Source organism: Zonotrichia leucophrys, chromosome 2 (assembly GCF_028769735.1).
Source record: "Zonotrichia leucophrys gambelii isolate GWCS_2022_RI chromosome 2, RI_Zleu_2.0, whole genome shotgun sequence".
Lineage (NCBI taxonomy): Eukaryota > Metazoa > Chordata > Aves > Passeriformes > Passerellidae > Zonotrichia > Zonotrichia leucophrys.
The window spans coordinates 132,682,455-132,704,656 of NC_088171.1; the positions used below are offsets into that span (position 1 = coordinate 132,682,455).

The following is a 22,202-nucleotide window of genomic DNA, read 5'->3' on the forward strand; positions in this document are numbered from 1 at the left end:
GGTTTGTTTTGTTTTTTTTTTTTTTTTTTTAATTGTTGTTTTGGCAGAGCTTAAAAATAAATTGGCCTAATTATCCCACCTAATACTGTAATCTCGGTATTAAGACTTATGAAAACGAAAAGATATTTAAAAATTAAAATTGTACTCCGATGTAATTTGCTGTGCAATTGAGAGACATTAAACTGCGTTGCTTTATCTTTCTGGTGCTCTTAATTCACAATAGGATGATACATTTCCCTGTTTCCCTGAATTATCTGGCAACACCATTATAATAAATTTAAACTTGGGGGTCCGCCATCCCATCGCGTGTATGCCCAACACCACCACACCCCCTCCCCCCAGTTTTAGATTACAAAATTGTCCAGGGGAAAAATATAAATAAGTCTAGTGCTTCCCCCCCTTCAACAACCCCACCACATTTCCCGCCCCCCTCCCCCCCCTCCTCGTATGTGCCTATACTTTTTTTTCTACACTCTAATGACATTTGGCAGGCTCAACTGTGTAATGCTTGACTGGTTTTATTGTTGTCTGCTCCCAGTGGGGAATAGTTGACACTGCTCTCTGTTTTCAATTGATATCCATTTTCAACAATATTGCTTTCTATTAGATTCCTGCACAGTTTGTGCCAGCCAAACTGAATATTTACTGTGTTGCCCTCAAAGCCTCAAATCAACAAACATTAAAATAAGTAAAATATGCATTTACTATCTGACATTTTCAAATTTCCCTTACAAATTATTATTTTGACTATATTTCACAACAAATGAATCAAGGATTAAAGACACAGTATTGCCACTTAAGGTAACTCAGATTGATTTTGAGTTTTAAATGACAGGATAAGAGGGTGCATGAAAAGAGGAAAACCTAATGCACTTATCTGCATTTCATTAGCTTCTATGATCACTTCTCTGAAAGAGGGTACACAGATTTATATTGATCCTAGTTTTCAATCTTTGTGTTGAGTGACATTGTCTGTTGTATAATCTGATTAATTCCAAGTAGTTGTCTTACACAGTAAAATACTAAAATCAGCCATTGGAATTTTTAAATTTTGAGTTACCCACTGAGCTTAGCAGTCTAATGGGACAGACTTCTGTTTCTTGTCATTGCTTCCACGGCTTGGTGCGTGCCTGCATTTCCCAGCTCTCCAGTCCTGCTCTGTCTCAGTTCCTTTCACCAACTCTTTTCACCTCTGACACCTCTTTATCAGTTTCCACACTCACCTCAGAGGATTCTCCATTAATGGTATGTGTTGCTAATTTTTGGTCACAAGTAATTCATTATGTGCAATTTTGGCTCTGTAAAGCCTGGTTTAAGCAGTCAGTCTTGTTGATTTGCACAAAAATTGCAGTGGATCATGTAATGAAACATCATTTGTGTACCTTTTGAGGTTTTTTGTGATAATCTTTTCTACCTCCCTCTCTTCCTCATGCACCTTCTTCCTTTTCTTTGTCCTCTTTGTCTTCATCTGTAGAAGCTCTAAGCTGTCTATTTTGTGCAAAAGACCTTTGAAAGTTGTCAAGTAAAAGACTCAAACCAGAAGAAATTCTGCTGCTTCTTTTCCCTCTGCTCCTTTCCATCCCTTCCAAAATGCCAGCTAGAGCTTCAGATAAGATATGGATTTTGAATTACTTTTTATTCCTGTGTTCCTGCTGCTGGGAAGACTGGAGATGAGCACTGAGCAGGGCCATGGCCTGGCCATCAGCCCAGGAGCAGCAGCAGCAGCTCAGGCTCAGCAGAAACACCAGGACACCGTCTCTGGGTGAGGGAAGGAGACCTGTCTCCTATCTGCACTGCCCTGGGAGCGCTGCTGGATCAGCTCTCACTCTTCCAGCATGAGGTGGAGAAGGGGATGCTTGGGCCAGCCACTTCCAAGTCATTAGGGGCCTAGAGACAGCCTTTATCTGTCCTTCAGCAGAATGGTCCAAGTCTTTTTCTCCTGTGATATACTATAATTAGCCTGCAAGCCTTGCTGGAACCAGAAGATTTAGCAATTGAAGTAAACTTGCATAATATTGAAGCTGATTTATGTTCATGTAAGCTGCTTGCTTTTACACTTTCTCATTAAAACAGTAACAAAAAGGTACCAGCTTCATAAGGAAATTTATAAAAGGACTACATTCATAGAAAAATGTGAAGAGCCAGAAATTAGGGAACAGAATAACTGAAGCTACTGTGGAAATTTATTTGGCCCCTTTTGATGCAATTTTTTTTTTTCAGGTGACAATATTCTCCTTCATCCATAGTCAAAATGCTTCCTTCCCTGTGCAGGGTGGATAGTGTTTGCTGAACTGGTGGTTATTCAATATTTTGTTTTCCCCATCAGTCAATGCATGACCTCAGGCTTTATTTACCAAACACCATCCAAGCTCTGCACTTAATACAGAATTATTAATTTCCTCCTGGGTTGTTCTTTTACTCTCCTCATCAACAGTGCTTCACAATGGTTAATGGAGTTCTATATTTGGCCTGTGGCATAGGACTTTCAGTTTTTCTCAAATTGAGTGTGTGATATCCTTTCCTTTCCTGATATTTATTACCTTTCCATAATGGCACAGATGTGCAGAGGTCTGATCATAAATTGGTTTCATCTCCTGTGCGGAACCCCAAAGGCCCTGAAGTCCTGGAAGTGGAACGCTGGCTCCTCCCCAGTGCTCCAGGGTGGGCAGGGCAGAGCCTGGAGGGGAGCTCCATCAGCCTGGCCCTGGTCCCAGCCCCTCTGCCCCTGCTTGGTGGGGTAAGGAGTCTGAACTGCCCTGTTCCCTTGTAATCTCTCTGGGTGATTTGTGTTGTCATAGCTTGCGCACTGTGGAAAATGCATTCAAATATAACACATAAGCTGTCAGAAAGCTACCAGTCTAAGACAAATAATGTACAAGGAAAAGGCACTTGACAGAGCAGAGATGACTTAAAGACTTAAAAAAAGTCAAAGCCTCAAAATGTTTTGTGACCTGGAGTTCTTTTAGTTGTTGTTGTTGTTATCAGTTCTTAGAGCAAAATTAATCTGTTTACGACCATTTAGGGACACCCCAAGTTTTCTCTTCTAGAGGTTAAATAGAAGCCTTTGGCTGAGCCAGAGGTGGGGAGGTGATTTTCACCCAAGTTTCTTTTGTAGGAAGACAGTCATCAGAATCATCAAGTCAGGTAAGCACAGGCAAAGCAGAGAAGCCCTACACTGCTGCAAACCAGCACAGCTCTAGGAGCTCCACACTTGGGTTTCTACCCAGCAGAGAAGAGATGTGATGTTTTCACCTGGCATCACAGCCCTTTTGTGCCCACTCCAGGCCCAGCCCTGATTAAAGCTGGTTAATTACAGTGGTAACCAACCACGGCATCCCAAGGTGCTCCCTACCACCTGTGAAATCCAGGGTATCTTGTGCAAGACAGACACACACACACAGACATTGCAGGGACAAGCTAATGTTGCCTGAGATCTGGTTATTTTGTGAGATAATATTATGGGATAGTGATGGCCTGGTAGATAATTGAGTGTGAAAGTGCATTTTGTCATACTTGTTTTGCTTTTTTCCTTGAGTAGGCTGAAAGCTGGAATGTATGGAGTTTCCAAAATAGAAAGAGCTGGATTCTAAAGTGACTGCACAAAAACAAACAAAAAGAAAACCAAAAAAAAACCAAAACAACAAAAAAAAACCAAAACAAAAAACCACATAAATTACAGCTTTTGCATGAGAAAGGATGCAAAGGAAGTTCTGCAATTACCAAGGTAGATTCCACTTTATTGAGTGAAGGGGAAAATAAAGCTTTGTTTTGTGGTTCCAGGATGCTTTTAACATTATCTATATATATTTACCAATTGACAGAAGGAAGAGTGTTGTAGATTATACAGCCAAGGTATGATTGAAGACATGTAGGCAAGGGGCAACTTGGGAAGCATTGATCACAATCTCATTAGATCTTAGACTGCAGCAGAAATGAATGCTAAATGAGGAGAAAGAGAACAAAAAGATGCTGGAGTTAGACTTGTGTTTCTCCAGAGGAATTGCTACAAATCCAACTGGCTGAGGAGTGGGGCTGAGGGAACAGAATACCCCAAGAACTATAGAATAGAGAAAGAAAAGCATTTAGCATGCTCCTCTGCCAGCAAGGAGTGTACCAAAAGACAAACGAGGCTAAATAAGGAGTTTCACACCAAAACTGAAGAAGAAAAAAAAAAAAAAGAAAAGAAAAAGAAAAGAAAAAGAAAAGAGAACAATCTGATGGGCAAGTCAGAAAAGAGAAACCATGTGGTCCAAAAAGCTACATGCTAAGTCAGAAGAGAGAAAAAAACAAAGAAAGTGTGCTAAGTAACAATAGCCAAAGAAATCAAGCTAATTAGTATGAAGCAAACAAGCTTGACAGACTGTCTGAGGCCAGACAGAGGCTGGAGAGGGGAGGGCAGGTAAGAGGTCAAACGAGCTCTTTGCTCTAGTATTCATTTAACAAGATGAAGGTCACATCTCAGAAAGTGTGATAGATTTTTCTGGATGGGGAAAGTGAAATGTCATCAAGAATTATGGTTATGTCATAGCAGCACTCTCATAATCTTGACAAGTCTCCAATCCTTGCTTAATTAGCAGGCTTCATGTTTCTAAAGGGGCAAATATAATAAGAAAAGCTAGCTGAAAATATTTAGCAATTCTGAGGAGACACATGACATTTTCCTCATTGTATTTTCCCATTTTCTGTGCCTCAGTCACAAAATTTTAAATTGCCTGCAAAAGAAGGAGCTTGGTGGAAGATGAGAGGCTTATACATTTAATCTACATCATCTAATGCCTCAGTGCCTTCCTGTTGTCAAAATTCCACAAAACACTTTCTTCTGAGCATACCAATAGCTCTACTGAAGTTGATAGAATTACTCTAGTGTCTAAAATCAAGCATTTCCTCCAAGGTTGTATTAAAGCAAATGCAAAATGCTGGCATAATCAGTCGCAGTGATACACTTTATTTTGCTATGAAAGACATGCCAGACCTGTAGCAGAGGGTGAGCTGGGGACACTCCAGTCACAGAAAATGCACCCACAAGTCTCTAATGGACGCTTGTCCTCCCCTGGGGAAATAATTATCTCATTCTCAGGGTCATAAGTTTTGCACTTAGCACAATTGGACAAAAGCACTTCTGATGCCTTACCCATGCTGGGGTGAGATGACCAAGCTGATGAAGAGGAATACGGTTCTCTACAGTTATTCAAATAAGTTGAATCTTAAATAAAACAAGGCTGATGGCCGGGAAATGCTCTCAATCTCCTCCTTTACACCCTGTGTAGAAGCTGTTCCAAAGTGTTTAATATGCACAAGGAAGAACAGGTGGATTGATGCATTCTTGTAGAAATATTTATGTGTATATTTTATTTGTCATAATTTACTTTAGAAATGTAGAAAAACAGTAAATATTCCAACAAAAGAGAAAAATTTGAGGGATATTACAAACTCCAAACACAAACCAGATGAATGTTTTTTCTCATTTTCTAGTGCTAGATCAGAAGTCTTGTTATTTTGTATGGATAAGGAAAGAAAGAAAGAGATAGGAGTTGATTGAGGCTTGAAAAATCTTGAATGACCTGTCAAGAGCTCTTACTGATGAAAGTTAAAGGCAACACTTGTAAAGATGAATTGCATGAGCTATTTTTTATACTGCACACTGTTTAATAGTGGACTTCAATCTATTTTATGAGACAAATACCTTAATACAGATGATTTGCAAAAAGAATGCAATATTTACCCAAATAAGAATAACATCCTCAACTACATTTACTGCTAATTTAAAATGACAAGGGCTATCAATCCTCAAAGTCCTCAGTATAACCTAATCACCAGCTGGGGTCAGGCCAACATTTGCTTTCTAGCAAAGTATTGTAGAAATAGATGAATTGCCCTGCTCTCCAGAGCATTCAGTATTGGCTGCTTCTGAAATCAGAAAACCAGCCTCGAGGAAGCATCACAATATCTTGTGCCTTTTTCATTTTTAGTTTTTACTATGTCCTTAGCTGCTAATATTTTGCCACTTTTCAAGTTCTGTTACTTTCTTATATGCACATTAGTTTAGTACCTGTAATTTACTGCTGTAACCTTGAAAAGACCCTGGAAAGTAAAATCTGCCTCTCTGAGGTCTTCTTACCTTAGGTATATAAATTTGAAGAAAATTAAGAGGCTGAAGTTATTTGCCAGAACAAATAAGAAATCTGGAAAGACTTTTGCTTTTAGGAAACTAAAGGAAAATTACCTATGCCAAAAGGCAAATATTGAGTGTTGAAATAGATATCCTGATGATGGAAAAAATCTGTTTATAATTATCGTGGTAGAGTTTTGCACTTTTTTTTCCTGAGTGGTTAAAAACTTCATATCTTTGATACAGCCTTCTCTGATTTTATGTATTTCTACTTAAACTTAATAATAATAGTGCAGTTCAGTGTAAATTAGTTTGATTTTTCAATTTCTTAATGAAAAATGTTTTGCTGAAGAGGCAACAACATGAAACTGTCCTCAATTTTCTGGGCTTTGGGTCCTACACATTGAAAAAGGTCTGATTTGGAACCCTTACAAAAACTTTACAAAGGGTTTGCTTTTGAGAAGACAGATATCCAAATCTGAAGGAAAGATAAGTAACTTTTAAAGACGTTTCTCCCCCTGGACATTTAATTTGTCATTTTTTAAAATGTGCATCTAGAAATATAAACGTACTGAGTAATTCTGTGGGTTTGTTTGGTTTTTTGTTCGTTTGTTTTGTTTTTTAGTTTTTTATTTGTTTTGGTTTATGTTTGGGTTTTTTTTTTTTTTGCCACTAGCTAGAAAACAGCAAAATTATTTTACCTTGTCATAAATAAATGGACTTCTGAGTAGTTCACTGGGAGGTGATGGATGAAAGTTCATCATTCCACCACATTCTCACAAGCTCTTGTAACACAATACCACAGCATGGGAATTTTTGTATAGAAAACAAATATCTATACATGTAATAATATCTGTCAGCTCCTGCCTAAAATCTTACCAAAGAAATTTGCAGGATATCTTCAGCATGATAGTGTCTCCAGATTACGACATGCAAATTTAAAAGACTGCAATAGCACCTTTGAATCTCAAATTGTTTTTCCTCCTAAGTGCAGACACTTGACTTTAAAAAATGCTGATATTTTATTATCATCACTACCTTTATCCTGTTCCTAATTGCCTCTGTCCCATCACTCCTAGGCATCCGAAGAGTACGGAAAGATCTGTACACAGCCAGAATTGGAATGCTGCAGGATTAGACACTTCTACTATCCCTTACCTCATTCAGTAAAACAATTGTGCAGCATGTTGTGATTGCTGTCTTAGGCATTAGGCCAAAAAAAAGAAAGAAATTTTCAAATGGAGCTATTTTACTCACCTTCCTGCTCCAAAAATGTAGCTCCCAATTTTCTCTATTTGTCTTACCAATGACTACAGTTGTGAATTGAAGAAATGATGTCTTAAAAGTGTACGTTCCTTAATCAACTTCTTATCAGCCCTAACTTTGACTGCTAAAGGTTATGATGTGAATCACAATTTACCATGTTCTAGAATCTCATAATTTAGGTCTTTAAATTATTCTCAGGTGATATCTTGGAAATGAATAAATTTGTCTGCTGTGATGGTGCTCTTCCTTTTCCAGATCTTTATTAAAGCAGGCCACCAAATTTAGTTGTTTAAAAACTTACCTGGAGAGATGATGAAGACACCCTGAGTCATATTCTTCTGGTGTTGCTGGGTCTGCATACAGTGCACTTGTCTTCACCACATTGCAGGTATGGTCTTTGCAATGAGTCCAGATTGGACAATGCAGTCTGAGGAGGTCTTAAACAGATGGTATTTTCTGCAATGTGGTTGAGAAATTTCTAAGAAAGGAATTTTTATGTTGTGGGTTTTGGGGTTTTTCTTCTGTTTTTTTTTCCCTTGTCATTTGCTTCTGTCACCTCTCTGCAGAACTCTCTCTAACAAGGGAAATGAAAACACATTCTATTTGTTCTTTAGGCAGCTGCTGGAAGCTGTGAACCATTCAAATAAACAACCCAGGACATCACTAGGGGTATGATGAGTTATTTTCAACACCTCATGAGCTATCAGGTTCTTTTTGCCCTGATAGCAGTAATGAAACTCATTCTATAGCTGACTCATTTGAAAAATCCCTGGGTCAGACTGTTTCTGGGCTCCTGTTTTGAAGATGGCATACAGTGTTCAACCACAGAAAAAATCAGTTCTCATGCTTTTTTTCATGTGGTAGTAACAATTTGTAAGCACAACACTAAAGCAGTGCAAAACTCATAAAAATATTTATACAAACAAGAGTGATCTGATCCTGCAGATGCCTTCTACACCTGTTTTCATCTCAACTGTGTGGAAGCTGGCATCAAAATGAAAAATCTAAGCAATTCAACAACATGACCACGTTCACATTGCAGAAATATATCTTCTGAAAACATTGAAAACTAGAGACTTGTGGTTCTTGCAGTACTCATATAGTGTACCTGTGCAGTGTCTATCACATTCACTTGTTTTTAGGTTCCCTGATGTGAGAGGTAAAGTGCCTTTCCATTGCTGCAGAAGCTCTTTTTCTTGATTGAATCTTCTCCTAGTGGATGCTTTACTTTGATCATTTTATCCAAGTGTTTTCTCTCCTGTGGTTTTATTTTCCTTAAAAGTTGTAGAAGGTGAATTATCCTCTGTTGTATCCAAAGTCCACTGCTGAAGGGAAATGTCCAGCAACAAGTGGTGCAACAGGAGACATCATAGACTGCCTGTTTCAGGTTGCAAAAGTAAAGCTTTTGGGACATTTAGGGTTGGCAATTCTGCATATGACTTTTCCTTAGAACTGCCTGCCTGGGAGTGATAACCACTGTGGGATCTACCAGTGGCCCTTAGGATACAGGTCAACTTCTCAGAAGTAGAATGTTACTCCCAGCAATGAGGACTATTGGCAACAAAAAATCCAAGATTGTATCAACCATCTTTTCTAGATCACAAGACTCCACATTATCCTTATCACACTGATGGATTTCTTATCTCTTTCCTCTGCTCCCAGAAAAACTGAGGGTGACTGTGCATTATCCCTGCCACCTTCCAAGGATGAGGCCATTTTTTCTGAAGTACTAAATGCAAAATACAATATTGAAGGCTTCTGTATTTTCAGGACTTGATGAAAGAATCATCCAACCGCTCTACATTTCTTTAGAGAGCTACTCTGTTATCTCAGGATTTCTCTTCACCATCCTCTGGCTAGAATGGCAAGACAGCCCCAAACAATTAACGAGGCCAGAATGAATTCAACTCACAGTCTTAGGCAGTATTTAAACTGATTCTTGATTATCACACAAGAATAAAAGTATAAATGTCTTGATTTCCTGGAAAAGCAGACCTACACTGTGATAAAGGCCTCTGTTTAAAAAGGAAGGTTTTGCCGTCTTTTCACTCTAGGAGCTAAAAAGACTGGGAATCCCTTGCAGCCTCTCTCTTTGACAAGTATATATTTTTTCAGATGCAAAAAGTGAAAATGTATCTGTTTCACAAAGACTATGACACTTTTTTTGTTCTTTTATATCTCTTTTAGCCACTTTCTTTTAAATGAACAGGGCTTTGGTTTTTTGTTGTTGTTGTTGTTTTTCTAAGAGTTTTTTTGGTTGGTTGGTTGCTTGCTTGCTTGCTTTTTTGGTTTGTTTTTATTTTTTTCTGAGTCTCACTCTGTCTGTCCCGTTTTTGCACCTAGTAAAATAGTGGGGAAGGGGAAAAAACAGTGATGAAGAAGGATATATCTCCTCCATGGTCCTCCACTGCTGTGTAGAAGATAGCCACTTGCCAGTCCCAGTAGTTCCTGTTGTACTCAAAGTAAAGGCTGGATTGGACAAAGGATCTGGAGGATGAGCTGACTTTCCCCCATTAAATGATGCCAGGTCAGTAGAAAGTTTTAAGCCTTCTGTAAGCTGTAACTCCCAGTAGCTGCTCTTCACTGGAGCCAGCCTGGTTGGGAAAGGGTTGTTAAACACTGGAACAGACTGCCCAGGGAGGTGGTGGAATCACCAGCACTGAAGATGGACTGGACTGGACATGTCACTTGGTGCTGTTGTCTAGCTGACAAGGTGGTGGTCACTCAAAGGTTGGACTTGATGATCTCAGAGGTCTTTTCCAAAGTAAATTATTCTGTAATTTTTTGATTCTGTGAAATTTCCCTGGCTCTTGGAGCTCTGAGGAAGTGCAGGGAAGATGAGAGAAAAACACATTGAGCCTTGCATATGTGAGGCTCCAGACGGCGAACATCCTCTGTGCCTGGGATCTGGAAATGCAGTCTGTTTAAAAAAGGCTTGGAAAAATCACTAAAGCTTTTCAGTGGCCTCAAATCGCTCGTGTTTCTTTTTTGATAATGGCAATATGCTGTTGTCTCATGGGTAACCAGTGTGACAGGGCATTCCCTGGGGTCAGGCTGGCAGCTCTGCCAGGTCAGCCTTGGCCAGTGCACATCAAGCCCTGGGCACACAGATGGGGCACTTTGAGGTGCTCACACTGCACAGGCTGTGCAGCTTAGCAGGGCTCTTGCATTGTCTGTGCTGTCAGCATTGCACCGTCCCCAAGCACTATATGCTTTCAGTACAGGATTATAAAAAAAGAAATTAAACTGGAACCCATTAAGCATGTTTACTCTCTGCAGCAAATATTTTTACCATGTAGTTCTGTGCACAGGAAGTGCTGTAAACTGCAGCATTGCTGCTGGCTCCTTTGTAATCACTCTGCTGATTATGAATTGGTGCCTTTTGGCAGTCGCTGCTCACACGGTTATGATTCCTGCTGGTGGGAGGGTAATAGAGGGGAAAAAATGGGAAAAAAATGTGTAGGCCAAGGAGACCTCAGAACAATTAATGTCCTTCAGCAAAGTGGAGCAGGGTGCAAGATAAACTACCCAAATCCAGGCTTGTGGCAACTCTATTTCTATCTTCTCCCTCCTGCAAAGGCTTTATCTAAAAAGATATATGTGAAGAAACTAGACCTACCAGTTGGGACTTGATCACAGTATATCAGAAGAAACTATGTAGCCTGAGAGGTGGATTACAGACATCACGACAAAAGTCTGTTCAAAAAAATAAGTGAAAAACATTAAGCTGTAAGATAAACTAAAAATCATCCCTTTCCTCTGTATGCAAAACAGTGATCTGAGTTAAAAAACAAGAACAAATCCCCATGGTTATACGATAGCTGATGTGTATTATTTATTTTTTATGAGATAATCTAAAGCTTTATACAGTAAATGTGAATATTATAGGATTTGGTGTGCTGTTATTTTCATTACAAACTCATATTTTTCAGAAGTTTATAACCTTGATGTTAGAACTGGTGTGGGGGGTTTGGACCTTGCTGTAGCTTAGCTCAGCCTGGGGCACTGACCCTCTCTGGTCTCCATGGAACTGGGCACCCACCAGTCTGGCACTGGTGTGGTGGGGCCCAGGATGCTGTGGAACTAATGGGAATCTGTCAGTTGGAGAGGGAGAATGGACCTCATTGATTTATTTTGGATGAGCTCATTATGTGGGGGAGAGCAGGGCATGTACTACATATGGAAAACTTTATCCAGTGAATTTCACACCCATCATGGAGTTGAGCAAGTCAGTTCTTTGTTAGACTGCTGACAGCAGATGGGTAACTGAAGGCATTGCTCAGTAATATGTTCTAATTCTCTTTTTTTTTTTTTTTTTTTTTTTTTTTTGCTGTTTGGTTCTGCCTCAGGCTGGACATCTAGGAAAGCCCAAGTCCTTTGGTTTGGAGTTTCCAGGTACCCTTCAGGTTGTTGTGCCTGACTTTCCCCCTTCATTTTCCGTCTTGGAAGATCAAAATTTTCTTTAGACTGATTTCATGACACATTCTTTCTTTAGCTACTTTCTGTCTTTTCTTCAAGGTAGAAAATCTGCCAGTTTCCAACTCATGTTTGTATCCTCTTCATCTATCTTGTATCTTCTTTTCATCTCACCCTATTCTTTTTCTTTTTTCCTTGTTTAGCCCAGTGTTGGAAGAGGGCTATTAATGGTTCTTGTGAAAATAGCATTTCTGCTTGCATGAGAGTGCTGCCAGACTGATCATATTTGCTCACAATAATGTGTCTCACTAAATTGTAACGGGGCATCTGATTATATTAGATTAAAATTCCTGGACTTCACACCTGCCCTTGCACAGTCTTTTAATATTTTTTCCCTAAGAAGATGACTCCTTTTAGTGCCTTGGCTTCCATAAACTTCTTTGTACCTACTCCTTGATCTGCTGTGCTAACTGAAGTTCTTGTGGGTGATGCTTCAAACTCTCAGTTGTGCACATAGTCTCAGTGAAGCCACTGTGCTATGGAGTGAGCACTAGTAGCCAACATGTTGGCATGGATGATCAGAGTGGGTCCTGTTAGAAATAAGCTTGGTATGATGAGATCCAAACTTTGCTTCTTTTAAAGTAGGAAATCCAAGATTATATCTTACTCCCATCCCTGTCTCAGCACTTTTTTGAAGGGTCAGGTTAAAAAGCAAATTTTGCTCACAGAGCTGCTTTTAATTGCCTATTCACATTCTCCAGTCTCAGTTCTTGAGGAGAATATGTCTGAGCAGATGGCTTTGACTATAGCATGGGCTGTGTACCACATAAGAGTACTCTGGCAAATATAGTTAGGTGTCTGTCTGATATGGATGACAAGAGACAGTGAAATATGTGAGAGTGTGAAGCTGAAGTGTGGTTACTTCTAAATGCTGAATTAGCTCTGGTTCCATTTTTGTTTCAACAGTTGTTACTTTCTGTAGGAGCATTATAGCAAGCTGAACTCAACTTTTCATTTCACCATGCTAGCAGGATGAGTGACCTTCAGAGCAGAAAGATGTGAGAGGTGTAGGGGACAGTCTGACAGAGCACAGGAGTCAGAATTCCAGGAGTAGGAGAATCCAATGATTAAATGCAGTGCTAAGCGATTTTTGTGACTGGAAAACCAATTCATCTCAATGATCCCTGGGTAGAATAGTTAGGCCACGTTTATTATCTCTGGTTTCTCCTGAAGGAGAAACAAAAGTGGGGTGCTGACATGATCCCATGAATAATTGTTGTCATCTTGGTGTCAGGATGGGAAATTATGCCTACAGGCCCCTCATGGTTTATTCTCTCCATCAGGCTGGGTGCCATACAATAGGTGAAGAGGTAATTAGTACACTGGGATAGTCAAAGTGCTTGGGCTAGCATTTGGGAATCATCAGCAAAAGTCTTTTCCTTTGCAATCTTGTCTTAATTCCTCAGAGTCCTCTTTATGTTTTCTTGGTGCATGAGGTAGTGGTGTTCTTTGGGAAAAGGCTCATATGGAAAAATAGGTTTATGCTACATCTGGAGGACACTGGGGCTTTTCAGCCTGATGTCCTCTAGAAACAAGACCCAAAGCAAGAACAATTGGCCAGTTTGCAAGAAGTTATGTGGCTGCCCATTTCTCAGCTCTAGAGAAAACTGGAAAGCTTAAAATGATATCATTTGCCTAAAAGTGTGGTTTAAACTCTTGTGGAACTCTACAACCACATCCTTAAATTTGTTTTAGTATTCCTGGGAGGATACTGAAAAGAGAAAATGAAGATTTGGCAAAGCTAAATACTCATAGTCATGTGAGAAAAAGAGGTTTTTGATGTTCATTTGTCACTACTTGTCATTACATAGTTTGTTTTCAACATGTTTAGTGGCACAGACCCTGAAAAACAGTGAATGGCTAAAGTGATGTGTGAAGTGTCTCTGCAGCTGGATATGGTTTCTCTAGATGATAAATGACCAATACATCTTTGAGAACTGGAATGGACTCATGAATTTACATAGAGAAAGTAGATGACATTTGTCTGCTTCCACTGTCTGGTTGCTAAAACATTAGTTTTGGATGCAATTATCTTTTTTGGTCTCCCGTTTTCGCTTGCAATAGGGAAGGATTTCCCTTTACACATCTCAGTGTCTTCTCTTTACTCTTCTTCATGTCCATCCTCAAAATACCTTTTTTGATGTTTGCAGAATGCCCTCAAGACTTGGGAGAACTAAAACTCTGGCTTACCAAGATGGTCAACATTGTCCCTCCCCCCTACTTTTTAGTTCCCTTCTCTTTGCAGTTGTCTGCCATCTCCCAGTTTATGCTGAGATTAGCAACTCTTAAGGACAAAGACTGCAGGTCCATGAGTAGGGCTCATAAAACAGCAATTATAGTAATTGAGAACTAATTCTGAGGTAATCGAGTCATCTCTAGACACCTTTCTTTAAAAGGAAAGGTATATTCTCTTTCCATCAATGTCCTCTTGCAAACTCCACGATCTTGTTTCCAACATAAAAGCAATTCTCAGACCATGTATGTTTGTGTGTGTACTTTATAACAGAAATATTTTCTCAGGGAACTATAATGTTTCAGTTGCCACTGCAAACATGTCAGAGGAGTATGTGAGACTGAGCTGACACAGTGCAGAAGCTTTATTGGCAATTACTCCTGAGACATACACAGTGGACATTTAATTACTAACAAAGCCACTTATATTGTGGACTTGGAGGTTGTAGATTTCCCCACAATTCCTTAGACACATGCTTTAACCTTTTTTCTAATTAGGACAGTGATATTTCCCCAAAGGAAGGCTATGTGGCTGCTTTCAGAACCAGGGTGGGAAAGGGGACAGGAGAGGGGCACAGGAGCAGTCTGGGCAGTGTGAGCAGACACTGCTCCCTGCACCAGGGCATCCACTGCCCTGATGTAGCCATTCTCATGCTGCAGCAGAGCCAGTAAATGCCACAGGATTGGCAGTATTACAGAGCAGGGATAAAGACATTGTCCCTGTGTGGGCTGTGCTTCCCTTCCACTGATCCCACAGTTCGCCAACAGACAGATAATCCTTCCCCAGCACAGTAGGATCCTTGGAGAGCTGCTTCTTCCAATAAGGTTCTTGATCTAGATTTTGCCATGCAAAGGATAATTCCCCTCTCTAGGTAAGTACAGGACTCACTACATTTATAAAGCAACTCCTGTGCTTAAGGAATGACTCCCACCACTATTTTGGCAGGAGGAGATTTAAGCTGTGAAGGCATAATGAATTTCGATGTGTGCTCTGTGCAGTGTCAAACTGTTTAATTTTGAGAAGCTGAAGTCACTAGCCTGTTGTTTCATGTTTCTGTCTAATTGAAATGTTAAAGAACTGATCTTTCTGCTGTGTATTTAGTCTGGACATTCCAGCCTTTGAACTCTCACCAGAACTGCGAGTAATGTTATCCACACACATTCACTCTATTGTTACAGCAAAATCTCTACATCTGATTTTATAAAAAAAATCAAAGGGCCAGCATGATGTATACATAAAACATTGAAAACACTCTTTTGGAGGTAAAAAAAAAGGGATGGAAATAAAGAAATAAGGAAAGAAAGAAAGAAAGAAAGAAAGGAAGAAAAAGAAAAGGAAGAAAAGAAGAAAGAAATCTCAGCCCATTACACCAGCTCTTGGGAAGGAGGGAGGAAGCTTTCATTAGACTTACCATCATTTTCAGTTTTAATCACCTCTCTTCTTTTCAAATTAAAAAAGAAATTTTGATCAAGGGCCTAGAAGACCCAGAAGTGCCTTCTGGGGTTATCTGAACCAGTCACCTGTTTGGAAGAGACAGCCTTTCACCATCAGACGGATATGCATTTTCAATAATTAACTATTTTTAGTGTGGCATAAGTGAAAAATTAATAAGCCCCAGCAGCAAATAAGCATTGCAGTGTGGGTAGAGAAGAAAATACAGGCCACAGCTCAACCTCCCTCTCTGAAAGTTCAGCTCCCTTCCTTCCCCCCCTCCCCTGCTGCAGTCCCCAAAGGGTGACTTCCCTCTCTAATAGACCCACATTTACAGCTAGAGGTTGCCATTTCCCAGCTAGTCCAACATTAACATTCATCATCTCATTTCAGCACCTCCTGTGAGTAATTACAGCCCTGAGAAATGGTCTCTCCCTCGGCTTTTTTTCTGCCCAGCCGAGGGCTCCCCACAAACTCTGGGCACTCCCCCAGGGAGTTTGCTATTCCTGTGGTGCTCCTGATAGTCATTTGTTCATTCCCTTTGCTGTGGCCAGCAGGGAGTGGGAGGGCTGAGCAAGGGATGAGGTCTGTCAGAATTGCCCCAAGCAAAGGGACATTGCAGCTGAGGTGGCAGAGGAGGAAGGACGGGGTCTCTACAGAGTGTCTTCTCACTGGTTGTGGAGCCAAGAGCACCGAGAGCAGCCCTGGCAGCCCTCTGGGCAAAAACCAGGTCTGTGCTCAGCTTCCCACCCCTGCAGTAAAGACACAAGGCTTCTACAAGGGCTCACTCATGACCACATTGCTGTAAGGTGACAAGCACAGCGTGTGGGGAGACAGAGTGGCACCCTGGCCCATTTCGTTTCCCATTATGCCCTCTGACACCACCATCTTCAAGGTCACATTTCTGCATTCTGCAGCATGTTCAGCATGGATTGCTCTCTTTGAATTTTAGCCTAATTTTCAAAGTTAAACTGTGAGAGTTTTGGGCAATGGTGGAGAGAGGTCTGCAGTGCCTCTGCAATGTTTGGCATACAAAATTACTCTAATGAGCCCTCGGTGATGATTCACTCAAACTGAAAGGGACTGAAGACTCTGGGGCCTGCAGAATACCATTGTGTGAAGTGGGGTGAAACCAGAGCAAAATGATCTGCACCATTATATAGGCAAGTGCACATCCCATTGCAAGAGTTTGCACGGCCTGCCTCGAGCACAGTCTGCAGATGTGTCTTAAATATTGGGCAGGTTTAAAATAAATGACTGATCATTTTGCTGTTCTTTAAATTAAATTTAAAACTCAAAATTTGAAAATTTAAATTGTGTTAAGAAAACTTCTGTCTAATTTCGGTGTGGCATCATCAGTTTAAAAGGTTCAATGATCATGAGGGCATCAGCAAGTAGGGAAGAGCCAATGGAGAGCAGCACCAGCACTTGAAACTGAAGCAGAGAGTTAAAGCACTGTATGAATAATGAAATGGAATTTTGCTCAAGGAAGGGTCTCATGGATTAGAGAAGCTGTAATGAAAACTGTGGGCCTCTCTATATAAAAAAAAGAGAACATGTACAGACAGCCACAGAAGGCATTATTTAAGTTATCACTCGAATAAGGAAATATTATAGGCGGAGTTGATGGATTATACAGTAACAAAGCCTTTAATATCTCTAATAAATCTGTTTTTAAAAGATGAAATTTAATGACCATATCTTAGTTAATAGATAGAAAATGACCTAAGGATTTTAATTTGGTGGGGCAACTGTCCCATACTTGACTGGGAAGATCAAGGTTGGGACAAAATATTAAGGCAGGTGGAATTCCCTGACTGACAGATGTCAGCTGCAGAGGATCTCAGGGGTATCAGTGAAGGAATATTTGAGATTATATGTCTAAACCATTTCCATTTTCCTTTCAATTTTTAGAGTTGCCCAAACTTTTCTTTCCCCTGTAGACAATGCCATACTTTTGTTTTGCAAAGCTGAATTAATTACTTGTTTAACAGTGGTTTTACTGAGAAATGTAGCTATATTGCTGGAATGGGTTCAGGATAATGCCAGGTTTTGAAAATGTCAGTTCTTTTTTTTTTTTTTTTTTTTTTTTTTTGGAATTGGAGTACCTTAATAAATAAGTTGAAACAGCAACTGTTACTTATAGATTTGGATTCTTGGTCACAAGTGGGAAAATACACACTAGAAAGTATTATATGAGTGAGAGAAAAAGGATTTTACACTGAAGCTGTGGATGCTTGAGATCTACATTTTCAATTAAAAAGGATAAAACTAAGTACAGAGCATGTCAAGTGAAACTTTAAGTGAAGTATGAATTATTTGTAAAACATTATGCAGATATGCCTGACAATAGATAAGTACATCTTTGTGCAATGTTTTCTGAGTGGAAACAGTGATATTTTTCTGGAGAAGTAGGAGATGCCATTGGCTATGTCCTGTTTGAAAAATGTATTTATGGTCAGACCCTGGAGTACTTGAAACCACTGATGTGAGGTGCCGACAGTACAGATCAATGCTTCTTCCTGGCTGAGCTGACCTTTTTGGTACCAAGAAATGAAGTCCTTATGGGACAAAAACTTTAGTCCCTGGCTGCTTATAGTTGGATTCAATTACCCAAGAGGTGAGCTGAAATAAAGGTACAGAAGTTGGAATATTTTTCAGACTGATCTAGACAGGTAGAAGACGGATCACATGCCCATTGATAATATAATATTCTTTGTATGAATTTTGAATGCAGATACAAACCTGCAGTGTTGATTTCACTTCAGTATATGTAACCTAGAGTGCAGATTTGTAATTAATAATAAATATGGGCAAATAAACTTTGCACAGCATCTCCCTTCGCCGTTACGAGGTACAAAATCAGAACACAAGCCAAATATCACATTCCTTGAGAGGATCATACTCGGGAAAAATCCCATCAAAGGCCACCCCCTGAGTTCACCCCACACTAAAAATAACATCCCCCAGAAAGCTGCCTTCCCAACAGCAGGTCCCTTCCCCACAAGCCGTTTGGTTCTCTGTGGCACAGCTAGATGTAGAGCAGCAACACGCAGAGCTCACATCAGCTCAGCAAACATTCCCCCTTGTGCCGGGAAATTGGATGCACCATTGTCATTGCCAGAAGAGAGCTGCGATACTGACACATGAAAGTGCCTCTGACAGCCTGGGGAAATTGCTTTATTTTTTCTTGCAAAAGAAGATTTGCAATCCAGGCTAACAAATAATTCTTTTATCTAGTTGTTTGCGTTATGGGACCCCAATCCAGGATCAGGGCTCCTCCGTGGTGCACACTGTGAAGACATGCAAGGAAGAGAGCAGTTGGCACCCCAGAGAGCTCACAATCTGCATAACAGGCAGGAGCTACCGGGTGGAAGGCAGCTGGGCTGAGAGAATACAATAACGATAAAATGGGTATGCATAGCATCCTTCTCATTAAAAGATGGTGGCAATTTGAGGGCATCGTGGTGAAGGTAGCTTGAAGGAAGAATTTCAATGAGGTTAAGAAGCCAGCAATACAACAGGGATATTTTGCAGTCATGGTTTGGGCTGGGAGGCATCCAGGAGGTGCTTGGGGGAGAGGGGAAAGCAGGCACTGAGGCAGTGGCAGGAAGGCTGATGCCAGGTGAGAACCGTCTGCTAAACACAGGCTTCATTAGCACATCTCATGCCACTGTAAAATTTTGTTTGTCATCGTGGTGGGGTAGTCTAGGCCACACTTCGGGTTTTGAGTGGAATTTCAAGTGTTCCTAAAATAGTTCCTGGAAGATAAGCAATGATTTGGGCACTTATGCTCCTGGGGTAGACGAGATTACGTTTGGATGATTCTTCCTGATTTATGGAAGAATTTATTTCTCCTCAAGTAAATATGGTGTTGTTTTTAATATGTTGCATGTCCCAGGATCTTCAAGCTCCCAATGGATAGCCACCTTTTGAGGACAGGCAGGGGGAAAGGACATGGGCTAACATATACAACTTCTCTGCAGACCAGTGGTTACAGATTTTATGGCAAAACAAGGTCTGAGGACTGACCCCAAGTGTAGTCTGGGATAAATGAGAGTTCTGTCTCAAATCTTCAACTTCTGACTAGATTTCTGTACATCTAGAGACTCACTTAATGGTGCTATTGATCCTGCATTTGTCAAACTAAGAAGAGTGATTTTTTTTCCCACTGACTTTACTAGGTGCTGTTCATGGACTGACATTTATAGACTATTTTGTGATGCTGAATTGTGTGGGCAGGTATTGTAACATGGAACTAAAACAGCAGGCCTGTAGTTTCATAGATGCACTTCAGGAATATGCAGTCACTGTAATCTCTGAAGAAATGATTTGCAGTATGAAATCATATACTAAAATATGAATGGACTGGTTAATGGGTATTTGTAACTTGGACCACAGTTTGTGAACAGTCATTAGGGGTTGAAATCTGCTCTGCATTTCACTCTGGCTATGCACCTGAAGTAGCTGCAATGCAGTTAACACAAAAACTGAATTTGTAGGAGAGCAAAATTTAACTCTAGAGATGCACCTCTGTGGCCAGAATAGTGCCACATGAAGTTCCTAAAATCTCTCTGCAGCTTTGAAACCTTAGCTCCTATTTCAGAAGTGGCTTAGGTGCTTAGCTGAGAGATATTTTCCAAAGCATCTAAGTAGATTAAAGACTTAACCTCCTTCAGAAGTCAGTGGCAGCGAACTATGCTGCTAGATAGCTAGATAATACTGCTTAGGCACCTTTTTTTTTGATGTGCACTGAAAGTCAGCAAAATTAGTCTTTCTAGAGACCAGCACCACTTTCTGGGATAGGTTTGTGTTTTGTAGTAAATTAGTGTATTTTAAAACATAGATCAGAGAATTTACTTATCCCAGGGGAGAGCATGACAGATGTTATCTTTGTATTTGTACTGCCCTCCATGTGACCAGGGAGCTGTACCTTGGCATGTCCTTTCCTTTTGCAAGATGACCTTTGTGGGCAGCCTGAGTGTGTGCCATGGCATTACAGACACTCAGAGCTGGCCTGGCACCTGCTGTGGCATCACATTGCTCCCCAGCTGAGATCTCAAGGCAGAGCAGGCCTTACAGTTAGTGTGTCTGGGTTTTGCCTGATGCCTGCAATAGGAGCTTTCTGCTACCTCTGATTGTACAGCAGAGTGATGCAGCTGTATTGTGAGGGAACGGGAAATGTGGGAAACCGCTGGGTTGTTGGGTTTTCCCTTCATCCATGCGGGTGGGTGAGTCCCAGTTGCAGAGAACCTTCCAGTGTTAATATCAATGCACAGCATTGCTCCTTCCATTTCTGGAATCAAAGATACATGTGGGCACTAGTCCAGTGATGAAGAGATGCTTGGTGTAGCAGCCAGGGGAAGGAGCAGAGTTATGTACAGAGGAGACAACCAGTTAACACTCATCTTCCTAAAATACTTTTTATCCTGTGCCAGAAAGCAGCGGGTGAAGGGCGTGTGACCGTGTGTGTCGACTGTGGGTAGGGGAATGGGACTGGGGGTTTGTTTACTACAGTTTTACTTCATTAATATTTTAGTCTCAGGTGCAGAACTTGAAGAGTCTCACTGAAATCGCAAACAGCACTGATTGTGGTGTTTGTGACAGTGCCATGGGGCATTTGCATTATTTATCCCAGGCTGCACTACCCATACAGCTTTCAGGGAATATTTTCAGACAGAATCGCTAATTAGCACATATGTGGAATCTTCTCAAAGCAGTTGGGAACTCTCCTCATTACTTTTTAATTTTTTCTATTTGCTGAACGTATGTCATAGATGAAAATTCAGAATGATGGTTTGAAGGAATTTTGCATATTAAATACTCCAAATGAAAAGAGCAGGATCTTCTCTCTGGACCTTGTGAGTGTCTCTGGTCTGGCAGGTTCATGCAGCATCACCTTTGGGCTGCCACTTGGTTACCCAAAGTCACTGAGGACAGCTAAGGCCTTTGCTCATTATCCTGAAGCCTTACAAGCATTACTGGGTGGCACTTAATAATCAACCACCTTCACCTTGGATGTTGCTGCTGATTAGTTCTCTGTAAGCAGATGATAGAATATGCTGACTATCTCCCATTTTCAGTTAAAAGAGAGTTCATGTATGTGCATATCCAGCTTTAATAAAACTAAATTTTTGTATATAAGGAAAATTACCTGTTAAAATGTTTTAAAATATGGTTTTCAAAATGTTAAAAAAATGTTTTTAAATGTGTTAAAATCCCTCCATCACTGCTATGTTTTCAGATAGCTCCTCACTAATTTTGCTAAATTTTACTCTTTATTTTCTTATCACACATTTTGTGTGTTCTTTAAATGATTTATCAGAATTTACAGGAGTGGTAGTGAGAGCAAACTGTTTCTTGTACACTTGTGCATTGCAAAAGACTGATTTAAGGAGCAGCTTTTCTAAGTTACGGCTCAATTTAGCAGCAACATTAATGTTTAAATGTTATTTATTATGGATTTAAAGACAACACAAAAAAGCCTCAGTCTGATAGCCTGGGCACCCTTTCCTGGAAATTAAAACCACAGCACTAAAATGATGAAAACCCAAAACATTAGCACACCTATCATATACAGTCTGCTGGAACACATAGTGCAAAGCTGAAAATGCTGTGCCTTTTGTTCTTGCCCACAGAAAACAAAAGACAAATCCTGCATTCCCTGTCACAATTGCTCCATCCTCC

The 22,202-nt window shown here is 40.3% G+C and overlaps 1 protein-coding gene across 1 annotated transcript in view; it reads right to left on the reverse strand.

Annotated features, from left to right (window-relative positions):
* PDP1 (pyruvate dehydrogenase phosphatase catalytic subunit 1) overlaps positions 1-18,886 on the reverse strand; it is a 237,327-nt gene extending 218,441 nt beyond the window's left edge. Inside the window, exon 1 of the mRNA XM_064706515.1 lies at positions 18,883-18,886. The gene's annotated coding sequence lies outside the window, so the exon portion shown is untranslated. The remainder of the gene's footprint in view (positions 1-18,882) is intronic.
* Positions 18,887-22,202: the final 3,316 nt, after the last annotated feature.